We start from the raw sequence: 13,937 nt of genomic DNA, 5'->3' as shown, positions 1-13,937 counted from the left end.
AATCTATTCTTTCCTTTATTCTCAGAGCAACCCTCAATTTCAGTTGGCACAGGGCCATGCAGAAGAAAAACTACATTACTTAGGCTCTCTTTCAACTTGTGTGGCCACGTGACGCCACTCTGCTAACGAAGATAAAGCAAGATGCAAATTCATTGTGCAGCAGCTTCTGGGAATGTTTGTGGAAGATAATTTGTGGGCATGCTTTGCCTTTGCCTCCTTACTCCTTTCTCCTATGAGCTTGCTAGAATGGATGTGATGACAGGCCACTGTCATTGCTCCCCAGCATGAGGACAAGGATGTGCCGTACAAGGAAGAAATGGAGAGACCGTGGATCTCTGGACAGCCCCTGTCTTTCCAGGCCTGGATAAAAAAGGCAGACCTGATTTCAGTAAAACGAGATTGCTCTGATGATTCTGAAATTATTATTACTTTTTAAATCGTTATTTTTTAGGGAGAGAGCAAGTAGGGGAGGGGCAGAGAGAGAGAGAGAGAGAGAGAGAGAGAGGTGGGGACAGAAGATCCGAAACCGGCTCTGTGCTGACAGCAGACAGCCCGATGCAGGGCAGGACCTCACGAGCCTTAAGATCCTGACCTGAGCCAAAGTCGAACGCTTAACCGACTGAGCCACCCAGGCGCCCCTGAAATTAATATTATTAAACAGAGATGCGGTTGTGGAATTTAATTCCATCCCCATGAAAACGTGCCTTCATTAAATCAGTGTTTATAAAGGCGGATGCTAGACCCCTGCATACACGCCTCGTTGATTATATTTGGCCAACAACTCTATTTTAGTCAACAACTGTAATTTCACAAAGCCATAATGCTTGAAGGAATGCTAACAAGTCATTTGGCAGGGACCTCTTCTTTGGGGTTAGGTTTTCCTGTGCAGATTCGTTAATTCAGAATTGTTAACTCAGTAGTCAACGGCTTGCTGGGGACTCCTGGTTGATACTGTTGCAAGGTCAGAGCTTCTCGTGAAAGGTCAAGTCTTGTATACCACAGTGTCTCTATTTTCTTCAAGGTTAGACCAGGGGTCTGATTGAAGTATGTACACTTGGCCGCTACGCTTTCTGTGTGAGATGAGATCGCGTCCCTTGAATTTTCACGGCAGTGTGCATATTTATTTTACTATCTAGTTATTTGTATTCTCCTGGCAGCTCTCTTTCTGCCCTTTGGCCACTCGCCAGCCCATCCCAACCCCCACTTACGAGACGGTAGGCTTTTGAAAGCAGAGAAGCCCGTTCTGCGTTCTCCACGGTGGACACTTCATAAATACTTGGTTAATTGAATTAAATTTCTGGAAGTTATTTGTCTAGCCAGGAAGAATGAGCTGCGTGTGCTCTTAATTCTTTACTCCCCTTCAGCATTCATGCCAACTGTTGACTTAAATCACAGGGAGAGCTGAGCAGCCTGGTGGTTTTGTTTACTTTTAAGCGCTCTGTTTTGACTCTGATCGATGAGGTGAAAAGTAATTTACATTTGATGTGTGGCTCTCTTATCTTCACCAGAATGACAGCTGCCTGAGAGATAACTTGTTAAACGTAAAGCGTGTGGATACCCCTTGCTTGCACAATATGCTCTGTCTTCCTAATAAGTGGGTGTAAACACGGGCCTATAATTACTTTCTGTTAGGCTTCTCTGCATTTGTGGTGCTGAATATATTCAGATGTTCCAGCAAACAAATCATTTAGCTATTTCACCTCCGATCTGGGGACCGAACATATATTTTAGGGATTCCGGGCTTAAGAGGATGCCTCTACAAATAAAAAGATAGCTTCAGAATTTAGCTATTGTATATACATCATCAGTTCACTTAAGGTCAAATGAACTTTGATCATTAAATGTCTGACAAACCAGAAAAACTCAGCTCAATCATGATTGTATGTTTAATGAAGATACTTTATTATTTAAAATCATTTGAGACATGGGCCATGAAAATCATTCTACAAGTTCAGAAACTAGAAGGGCTGTTTTAAGAGCAAAGTGAAATTTGAGGCCTATTTAAATTGGGAAACTATTAGTACCCCTCAATGTATTATTCTTCTTGACGTCTCAAAAGGGAACACGTGTCTGGTATAGGATTAAATATATTGTACTTAAGCGAAAGCCAGATTGGATGACTTTTGTCTAGAGATTTACTAGGTTAGTAGGTAATTTCGATCATACAAAGAATAGGATTCCCGTTCCAGCCTAAGGAAGTATTTATGAAGCACTAAGGCAAAGGTTATCTCAAGTGGAGTATTACTGCTTAATATATGCAGAAATCTCAATACTCTCTCCATCTGGTTTGTCTCTGAGTGCTGATGTCAGCGGACTCATGTCTTCAAACCACAAAAGTTACACCGCAGGTTAAAGATTTTAGTGACAAAGTGACGAACAAGAAATAACATTTCGGAAAACTTATTTAAAAACTTCCAGATATTTCTTACGGGTTACCCTCTTTGGAATGGAAGAAATTTTACTGAATCACAAGCTGGTATGTCCTTTCACTCATTGGCTTACAAACAGGTTAATCTTTTGTAGGAAATTTTAGAGAAATTCACTTGAAATTTTTTGTGTATGTGTATGTTTCCTGAGTTTTAGAAATGATTTTTTTTTTTTCTGGAAAGGTTTTAGCTGTTTAGTATAAAGATACTGGCCATGATGGATAATTGGATAACAGGCACAATGCAGGTTAAGGAAGGAAATCGAGGGAGAAAGTTTCCTTTTCTGTCACATAAAGCAGACATAGCATTTCATCTCTTTAAAATAATGACCCTACACTTAAAGTAGTTATCAAGTCTGAGTTTGAGAGGAAACCAACTATACTAAAAAACATGACAACAAAGTGAAAAGCTTATTCATGTGTTCAACTACATTTTAGCCTGCAGTTAGGTAACCCTTGAGAATCAAACTTGCATCGAAGAAATTTAGCTTGCCTTCCTGCTCTGATTTACAGCGCAGTGTAACGTGCCTCTAATAGTCATGAATTGGTTTTTTCTATACAAATGCAACTTGGATAACTTGACGGCAAGGCATTCTTTTTCATGTCCGCTTTATTATTGTGAGATAAAAATTATATACAACAACTTTATGCCAGAATTAGAAAGGTTCATGATTTATCTCTGAAGCATGGAGCTTGGGGTAATGTTCATGTTTTAGTTTTCTGTGTCTATTTTCATGATTTCTGCTTTCCAGGTAATAAAAAATCCATTATGTTGATATGTTTACTTAAGTACATTGCAGCTTACAGGCTGGCATTTAAATTTCACAGAATGCTATTTACTTATATTTACACTGAGTAAAATATACAGGTCTGTCACTGCATCAGTTTCAAGGATACACCTTGTAACGTCCTTGTGGGGGGAGAGCCTGTATCTTTTTACCATCGCAGTGCCTGGCACTGTGCTAGCTAAAGAATTCTATCTCTTGAATGAATAATGATGTCAAATTATTTCCTTTAAAAGTTATAAATACAACTACCATGAGAAGAATCATCTCCTTAAGATTTTGGCGATGTGGATAAGTTGTTAGTTTTTGGACTATGTTAACAAAGAATACCGTGAATTGCATATAAGTATTATTACTAGTAAATGCATGTTACACAGATCCTTATTTCAGCCACTGCAATACTCTTTGCATGTATTAACACATTTACTCATCACTATGACACTCTGATATGAGCACTGTTTTCATTTTTTTTTTTTTCAGATGACAAAACTAAAACTCACAGAGGTTAAGATACTTGGCCAATAACACAACTAGCTAGTCACAAAGCAAGGATTCAACTCACAGCAGTTAGCTCAGAAATCTGTTCCTTTTAAAAACTTTTTTTTAAAGTTTATTTACTTATTTTGAGAAAGAGAGAGAGTACGAGCAGGGAAGGCGCAGAGGGAGGGAGAGAGAATTCCAAGCAGGCCCTGCACTGCCAGCACAGAGCCCAATCTGGGACTCGAACCCACAAACTGTGAGATCATGACCTAAACCAAAATCAAAGTCAGACACTCAACTGACTGAGCCACCCAGGCGCCCCATCAGAAATCCATGTTCTTAATAAGCAGTATTCTTTGCTGCCTCCATAAAATTATCTTGCTTTAATAATGTGAATAATAATACCTTCCATTTGAAAAGTATTGTGCTTTTCAGTTTGCAAAACTACATTAAATTAGAAACGTATGTTGTCTGTTACAGAATTTTATTTTTTCCTTATTTAAAATTTTTTTTTTAAATTGATTCATTTTTTTTTAGAGCGAGAGAGACAGAGCATGAGTGGGGGAGGGGCAGAGACAGAGGGAGGCACAGAATCTGAAGCAGGCTCCAGGCTCTGAGCTGTCAACACAGAGCCTGATGTGGAGCTTGAACCCACAAACCACGAGATCATGACCTGAGCCGAAGTCAGAAGCTTAACTGACCGAGCCAACCAGGCGCCCCTGTTTCATAATTTTAATACAATCTATTCAAAAGCTTAGAGACTCATTTACTTGGTGATCTTAACTTGGCTGAAAAGAAGTGTATATATTTGTAAATGCAGTTATCAGTGAGGAATTTTTACATTTTTTAGATGGTAACAATTTATTTCCTTTTATGTTCCAAAATGCAAATGTGTGACACTATAGAACAGGGGTCAGCAAGCTTTCTCTTTAAAGAGACAGATACATTTTAGGCATTGGGGCCAATATATGGCTTCTGTCACATATTCTTCTGTTTGTTTTTTCAACCCTTAAAAAATGTAAAAAACATCCTTAGCTCACAGGCCTTATTAAACAGAGGTGGCATGGGCCAAAGTTTGCCAGCTTCTGCTATAGAACATCAACTTAGGGATTCAGGCAAGAAACATTCAACCTACACAAGGAATTCTAATACTGAGCATCGGATTGACAGAATTTTTTTTATTTTTTATTTTTTTAAAATTTTTTTTCAACGTTTTTTATTTATTTTTGGGACAGAGAGAGACAGAGCATGAACGGGGGAGGGGCAGAGAGAGAGGGAGACACAGAATCGGAAACAGGCTCCAGGCTCCGAGCCATCAGCCCAGAGCCTGACGCGGGGCTCGAACTCACGGCGGATTGACAGAATTTTAATGAATTTCCATTAAAAATTTTTGTATTCTATTTTTGCTTCTTTTGGAAAGATTCTGAGTTTATTTTTCTAAGGGTGGCTGAAAATTTAACATGAACAAAATCCCAGCAAGTCTTTTTGTACACACAGACAAGCTTATTCTGAAATTTAAATAGAAAGGAATAAGGCACAGAACAGATAAAACTATCTCGAACAGGAAGAAAAAAATAGGAGGAATCACTCTACCCGCTATTAAGGACTATAATGCCAGTACTGTAACCAAGACAGTGAAATACTGGCAGAGGGATGGAATTAGATAAATGGAAAAGAATAAAGAATCTCGAAAGAGATCCACACAAATATGTTCAGTTGATTTTTGACAAAGGAGTGAAAGCAATTTGACGGAGAAAGGACAGCCTGTGCAACAAGCACCGTTAGAATAACTGGACCCGTGGGCAAAACAAAAATCCCAACCTAAACCTCACACCATATACAAAAATCAACTCAAGAAAAATTATGGACTTAAATCTAAAGTGTAAAGCTCTGAACCAGTTAGTAAAAAAAAAAAAAAAAAAAGAGGAAAAACTTTAGGGTCAAGTCAAACAGTTCTTAGACTTGACACCAAAAGCCTGACAATTGGGGGTGAAAATTGGCTATTTGGACTTCATCAAAACCAAAAACACTTATTTTGTGAATGATGATGGTAGGATAAAAACATGAGTAACAGACTGGAAGAAGATATTTGCAAACCACACATCTGGCAAAAGGACTAGAACATAGAATATAGAGACAGCTCTCCAAATTCAATAGTAAAAAAAAAAAATAGCAACTGGGCATAAGGCATGAAGAGACGTTTCAGCAAAGAGGATAGTCAGATGGCAAATAATCACATGGAAAGATGTGCAACATCATTAGTCATCACGGAAATGCAAACTGCAAAGACAATGAATTACTTCTCATTATTTCTGACTACCTATCGTAATGACTATAATTTTAAAAACAATAATGATAACTCCAAATGCTGCTAGAGATGCAGAAAAACTGGATCACATCCATCGTTGGTGAGAATATAAAATGCTACAGCCACTTTGGAAAGTAGCTCCGCAGTTTCTTATAGAAAGTAAATAGGCAGGTACAATATAAATCCTACTTTTGCACACTTGGGCATTTATGCCAGAGAAAACTTGTGTTCCCATAAAATCCTCTACACAAATGGTTCATAGCAGCTTTATGTGCAATATACACAGTCTGGAAACAAGCCAATGTGTCCTTCCCTGCATAAATTGTTAAAGAATCTGTGGCGCATCCTTACTTACCATGGAACACTACTCAACAGTAAAAAGGAGAAAACTATTGATATATGTAACCACTTGGATGAATCTCAAGACAATTATGGTGAGTGAAAAAAGCCAATCCCCAAAGTTACACAGTGTATGATTTCACTTATGTTACGTTATTGAAATGACAAGGATACAGAAATGATGAACAGGTCAGTAACTGCCAAGGTGTGTCGGAGGGAGGATGTGGCTCCGAAAGGGCAGCATGTAGGGTGTCTGAGGTGACAGACCTGTTCTGTTTCTTGACCATGTCAATGGCAGGTGTCCTGGTTCTGATACTGTACTGCACTGTTAAAAGATTTCGCAGGGGGCAACTGAATAAAGAGTACATGTGATCTTTCCCAATTATTTCTTACAGATGCTTGTGAATCTATAATAATGTCAAAATGAAAAGTTTATTTATAAAATATTCAACAGGAATACAAGGGAATTTTTAGAGAGATGCACACTCTACTTGGGCAGTTACTTACTTTTGTGGTCTAGGTGTCAGAGGTGAAGAGGCTATTACGAAGTATACACAACCTTGTAAAAATCATAATTCTTGAATGGGATGGGCAGGAAGTTTCAACAGTAGTAGCATTTGCTATTATTTCCTTTGGCGTTTTCAAGACTTAATATGGTTCTACTGACAAATATTTCAGAGCTTACAATTTGCCCAAATGCCATAGAGGAGGAATCTACACAGGAATATCTGACAAGATTTGGGCCAGTTAGACTCCTTCCTGTGAATTTGAATATTAGAACTAAGAGAGGAGAGGTAGCCTGGTGGTGGAAACTTTGGAAAGGAGGCTTGGAGATGATAGGAGCCCATGTGCCCACTATGTGAGGAAGCCAGTCTGCAGTAAGAGAGAAAGAAACCAGCAGGCAGAAAGAAACAGAGACAAAAGTCAGAGCAAGAATCTTGGCAATGATTGGCTTTCTTTCCCGCTTCTCTCTAGAAAAGGAAAAGACCTTGGCTCCCTCTCAGTGTGTTCTTGTGGATGTGTAGCCATTAATGGAACTATTAACGGTCACATAAATTCTTGAATTGTGCTAACTTGTCACTTCTTGTGACCTGAATTTTGGGGAAAGAAAAAATATATATAACTTGTATGTATATGTATAAATTTATATATATATATATATTTATACCCATATGTCTGTTTTATATATGTGTACATATATATGAATCAGGTCCATATTAAAAACTATACTCATTTGTTTGCTCTTTCTAAACATAATTTCTGTATCAAGTGTTTCCTCACTTATGACATATGGTCTTATAAATATTACCCATGTCAACTTTGGAAGCTATTTCCCCCACATTTTATCTACTTAGAAGAAAATCTTATTTCTCAAACACTAAAGGTATCTTTACTGTCCTGCGTGAGAGATGGTATAAATCAACATGCAAAACCCATTGCCTTTATTTAAGGATCAACTTTCTGTCAAAAGGATGTATTCAGAGTGAAATGAGCTGGGTAACAGTACAATGGAAATCCTTTGTATTCATAATTGTTTCTCCCCTATTTGGGATACTTTCTACTCAGGTTGATAGCCATACCTAAGTTTCCTTTCCAAGCATGCTTCCACGGGTAGACTTTCTTTATACAAGCATACCTCGGAGGTACTATGGATTTGGTTCCAAATCACGGCGATAAAGCCAATATCGCAATAAAGTGAGTCACCCACATTTCTGGGTTCCCCAGTGCATCTACAATTTATGTTGATGCTATCCTGTGGTTTCTTAAGTGTGCAACAGAAAAAAAAATGTATGTACCTTAATTAAGAAATCTGTTACTGCTAAAAAATCCTAACCATCATCTGAGCTTTCAGGGAGATACAACCACCAACGGCAGATCGCCATAACAAATACAGTGATAATAATGAAAAACCTCGAAATACTGTCAGAATTACCAAAATGTGACAGAGAGACCCAAAATGGTCAAACGTCGGTGGCAAATGGTACCCAGAGACTTGCTTGAAGCCATGTTGCCACAAACCTTCAATTTGTTAAAAAAACAAACAAACAAACAAACAAACACAAAACAAAAAAACAAACAACAACAACAAAACAGTATCTGTGAAGCACAATAAAGTGAAGCACGTTCAAATAAGGTATGTCTGTACTATCAGTTATCCCCTATATGCTGTACACACATTCATGCCAATGTTTCTCCCTGTTGAGATAATCTAGAATTGAAAATTAAACCATGTACTTTTTTTTTTTGTCATGAGATTCTTGGAGGCTCTTTTAGAATATTCCTCCTCTAGCTATCAGTTCTATCAAGGATATATTCAAGCAGCGTATTATCAGAGGAGCTACTCAATGTCTTGCAAGTGATTTCTCATCAAGATGTCTTCCCTGGATGTCACATCACAGTGATATATTACTGGAATGTCAGATACCCATAGCCAGCATTCTCAAGGTGGTCCAGAGACTGGTACATTTTAAAAAATCACCAACATGTTTTTCTCCAAATTTCAGGTTGATTTAGGAAGCAAAAAGATGCTTTGGATAGAGAAGTTTCAAAGACTTTCAGAGTCTTATTATCAGATCTACCAGTATACCAGAGGAATAACTCAGTAATGAATCAAATACATTTTTTACTAAGACTCTACCTTCATTATTATTTAGGAAGTTCAATTTCCTGAGATCTAATCTTAAAACGACTGTACGTTGGAGAAATTTCCCTAAACTGCCAATGCTTCTAAAGCTAAATGATGCCCATATTAATCTTTTATAAGTTGTTTTTTGACTAGGAAGGGAATATATACATGGTAATAAGTACATTAGAGTTAAAAGAAGAAGTGGAAAAAAATCTCTCTTTATACGAGAAATCAACATTAATATGTTGTTCTATTTCTTTCAACCTTTTGTCTCAGAATGTTTTTCACATCATGGTGCATATAAAATTTTTTATTGTGACTTTTTCACTTAATATTGCAATACTAGCACACACTTGGTTAGATAATTTTATAAACATTTTATTGCTGTATAATTCCCCATATTAAGAATAAAACTGATTTTATATTACTGTTTACCTTCTAGTGGCCACATATGTTGTTTCCAATATTTTTAGAAATATAAATGTCTGTGGAATATTTTGGCATCTAGATTCTTTCTTTCTATATTTTAGATTATTTCCATTGTATAGGTGTTCAGAAGTATAATAATGTGTCAATGATCATGAATATTTTCAAGGCTCAGGATCAGCCTACCAAATTGCTTTCAATGATGCCCAAAGAGCTGAAAGGGAGGGTAGTTAATTTCAGTATAATGAGGGTACAATGTTATGAAGTGGGCGTAACTAGCTAGGATAACATGATGGAGCAACGGAGCTCAGGTTTCCTACCAGTATTTTAGAGTCATCACAAAGGACTTCTCTCTTCTATCATTCAATTTCATTTAATTTCTGAAATTCCAGTATGAACATAAAAATTAAATACTACTATTAGATATACAGCTCCAGTACAAATCCTATGTAATATAACTTTCACCACTGTAGCATTTCTCAAGAGTGTTTCTATAGCACTATTCCTATGCCACCCATCTGTCATCGTCTGAGCCAATGAGCCATTTCTGCTAATCACCATGAGCTCATACCTTGACTGCAGCAATACCATTCAACAAGATCAAGTGGGAGAGAAGAGAGTTGGTCCTCTGGGCAAAGTTAAAGGCTTTGCACAAGTTTGGAGGTGAATCTAGTGAGGGAATATTTATCATTTCATTAAATGGATCCTGAGAGTAAAGCTAAAGCTGCTGAAAAGAACACTTTTAAATTTTATATATATCTATCATTGACTCTCTTACAGTTAGTTCACTAATGTCGTACATTTTTTGGTGATAACTCAAAATTTCCTAAAGAAAATTCACCAAGATGTCATAATGATTACAGGTCTTTGGAATAAGGGTGAAAGATCGTGTTTTTGAAGAACTGAACTGTACTGTAATTTTTCTTTATCAAGTCTGACTACTCCTCTTCTCCTTGTTTTGATGTTGTCAAATTGAAAATCACTATTTGATTAGATACAAATATTTAATTCATTAGTATTAGTATATGCTATCTACAGAAGGCTTTGACTAGAGTGCACATATTTTTAACATTTATATATCACTCTTGGATGACTATGATTTTACAGCCACTGTCTTATTTTTAAATAACTCTATATTTTTAAAATTTTATGTCTAGGAAGAGGGATGCTCATGGAGGTGATATACATTGCCCAAAGTCATTTATTTAGGATGAGTAGATTTGGTCTAGCAAACTCATGTCTTACTGATTTCAGTAGGTGCTGTTTTCAATACACTACACTGACAACAGTTTCCTAACTTTCCACAATTGGTCTCACGAAGTCTAATAACTTGACATTTGCAAAAGTAGAAGAGTTCACAAAAATAAATCAGTGAAATGTGAGCCTACAGAAAAAAAAAACATAGACTGATGTGAAGACTTTGTAGAATATCATATTGGTTTTTTACAGTTTGCATCTTTTCAGTTTGATTATAGTGCCTGTGGGTTCTGATTGCTTGGTGTCTCTTATTCTTCTTTGTAATATTTTGAGTCTCTAAAAAAGATACTCCAGTGGTAGTTAGGAACCCAGAAAAAGGATATGCAAAAGGTAACTTCAGATTTAATCAGAATAATAAAACACATATTGTTTTATTTTTTCCTGAACTTCTTTTTTCTCTACCAACCAATACAAAAATGGATGCTAAAGATCAAAAAGACAATGTGACACATAGTGTCCCCTGTTACAGTATGGCCTGAACAACAGAATTATCTCCCTTTTGATCCTCCACTTTGATTTATATCCCTGATGTTTTATTTATGTGCATTCGACAGAAAGTCAGTTATTTTTCTCAGATTTTGTTGTATTGATCTCTCTCTGCCTAACATGAATTGCCATCCTCGTCAATAACTTCATTGGCAAACCCACAGCTCATCGAGCACAGGTACTGAACCCCTCTCCGGGGCAAAGTACATATTGCCAATTACCGATCAGTACCTGTGGATTCATAAGGACCGATACATCTCCAGAGCTGTCAGTCCATGAGCTTTCATGAACATTAAATATATTCCATTAAAGAGGAAAAAGGAAGGGCAGGAGAAGAAGAAAGTCTAAAATGGTCAGTTATCCAACGTGTCCATTTATCCACAATGAAAACATATACTCAATTTGCCATTTCTTTACTGTAGTCCTATACTCAAGCAAGTTCAGAAAAAACTCCGTGGGCAAAGAATGCATGCCAGGTTGCGTAAGTCATGACTTCAGATACAAGCGTTATTACTTCTGCAAACAAGAATGTCCCTTACTGTTCACACCAATGTCACTTAGCATTCTGTTACTTTTTGATACCTTATTTGTGACTTTATTATAGCCATTGGGCAGCTACACATCATTTTATTTCCGAACAGTAACAGAATCATGTCGGTTACTTAAGAATAAGACATTGGTGGCTTTAATGAGCTAATACCATGTAATAAAGACTCAGTAATATTTTATTTCATGGCTCTGTGAAACTGTTCCCCTGCATCCAATGATATGATATGCTGTGTTGTAAAGTTGAACTAACACCACAGTGTATTAATAGATCTTTAAAAACAACACTTTATGAGATTTTCTTGATTTTGTTTTATAAGAATCTCCTGTTGATTTCCTAAAAGTTCCTGAGAGGATTGAACTTTAGACTAATTTAAAAATTTGCATCATGCTTTCTTGGTTGCTGGTTCCTAGATTAGTGCAGAAATTGTTTTACTGTTCTTCAAGCACTAATCACAAAAGAGGAATGTCTTCAAGGGAAAAGAAAACAGCTATTTAAATTGAGGCACTTTATTAAATTACTCTGTAAAATTTACTGTTACAGTGGAAATATCTAAAGAATAAAGCTACCTAAACAAAGAGTATTATATTCTTTCCTTACAAAAGTCCTTGTTGGAAACTTGTCACGCAAGAATATTTTTTCCACCTTTCCCCTTTTTTTCTAAATAGCATTTAAATGTTTAACTATCAAATCACTTCATTTTTAGGTGTGCTTTGGTAATAATTGCTGGAATATAAATGGTGTAGATTTATTTTTCGACTTGAGACCATTTTTATGGATTTCTGAATCCTTAAATGCTATGAAGAGAGAGCAGAATCATGTGTTAGAAAATGCTCGTGGTAGTAGGCAACTATTCTAGGTAAAAGGGAGACAAAGAACTCAAGACTTAATGGCTGAGATCTTGATGACATCAGTGAATTAAAAAAAAGTTAATTCATAAATTGAAATAGTTAAAAACAGAATGGAAAAAATAGATATATATTTTATATAACATACAAGTATATATTTATATATTAGTTATTACATATTTATGTATTATATTTATATTTTTATAATGTATAAATATATATTTATAATTATATATGTATATCTCTCTTCTTGGGGCAAAATGAAAGGGTGGAGGTGGTCAGAGCCAAGAAATTCCCACTGACTTCTGAGACTAAAGTGAGAAAATGGCTTTTCATCAAACTGATACAAGATGATGGGGTGGAAGAAAGTTCCAGACAGAGGGAAAACCAAGTGTAGAGGACCCAGTGTAAGAAATAGCTGGGTTCGTTGGAAGAACACAAAAAAATTCAGTCTGGGTCACTGCTGGGATACACTAGTGTGTAGATTGCAGGGAAAGAGATACATTTAGAAAGTTGGGCTGGACCTCCATGTTGGAATTTATATACCACCAATAGGGTTTGAGTTTTATTCTTAGAGTGGCAAGAAAGCCATTTTAGGGTTCTATAATCTGACTGCAAGAAATTTTTTCTGTTTTCTGTGTGGTAAGTGAACAGAGCTGGGCAACAATTGGGTAGAGGGACAGTGAAGAGACCTTTCTGGAAGTCTCCCTGAGAGATGATGGTGGCTTAGAGTAGGGTATTCGCAAGGCATGCGAAGATGAGTGGACGCGTTTGGGAGGTATTTTGAAAGCAGAGTCAAATGATGATTAAGAGAACGAGCATAATAACGGACGAATCCCACGCTGATAGTCTTCTTTTCTCAAAGGCCAAACTCTTTCTGCTACCAGAATTATAGACCACCCTCTCCTGCAGTTAGAATCATCCTAAAGGTGCAACCAATTCTTTTCTTAGTCAAGTGGAATGTCAAACACCTCAGGCTTGTAGGTACTGTTAATACTTTCTACCCTGCTCTGATCATCACTGAGCATGTCTCTTGTCAACTGGACTTTCTTGGTCAGACTGTCAAGAATACAAACATGGTCCAGAAAAACACACAAAAAACCCAAACTCTTAAATACAGAAAACAAACTGGTGGTTGTCACAGGGGAGGTAGGTGGGGATGAAATAAGTGAAGGGAATTAAGAGGTATAAACTTCCAGTGATTAAAACAAAAACAAAAACAAAAACAAAAAAACCATTATGTCTTACCCCTTTCTGGAGTGCTCAGCTATAGCCTGTAATGTGGAACAAATTCATAAAAACTACAGTCAGAAGAAACCCTAAAGAATATTTAGTCTAATCCCTCAGATGACAGATGAAGGCCTTAAAAGTTCTGAATTTTAAGGCGACTTGTGCAGAGTCATACAGCCA

General features: G+C 36.8%; 1 long non-coding RNA gene across 1 annotated transcript in view; it reads left to right on the top strand.

Moving 5' to 3' along the window:
- Positions 1 to 13,937, top strand: part of LOC113604706 (uncharacterized) — a 32,081-nt gene that overhangs the window by 1,172 nt on the left and 16,972 nt on the right. The window lies entirely within an intron of this gene.

This window comes from Acinonyx jubatus, chromosome B1, assembly GCF_027475565.1.
Source record: "Acinonyx jubatus isolate Ajub_Pintada_27869175 chromosome B1, VMU_Ajub_asm_v1.0, whole genome shotgun sequence".
In the NCBI taxonomy this organism is placed as follows: domain Eukaryota; kingdom Metazoa; phylum Chordata; class Mammalia; order Carnivora; family Felidae; genus Acinonyx; species Acinonyx jubatus.
This window is presented reverse-complemented; position numbering and strand designations above follow the sequence as displayed.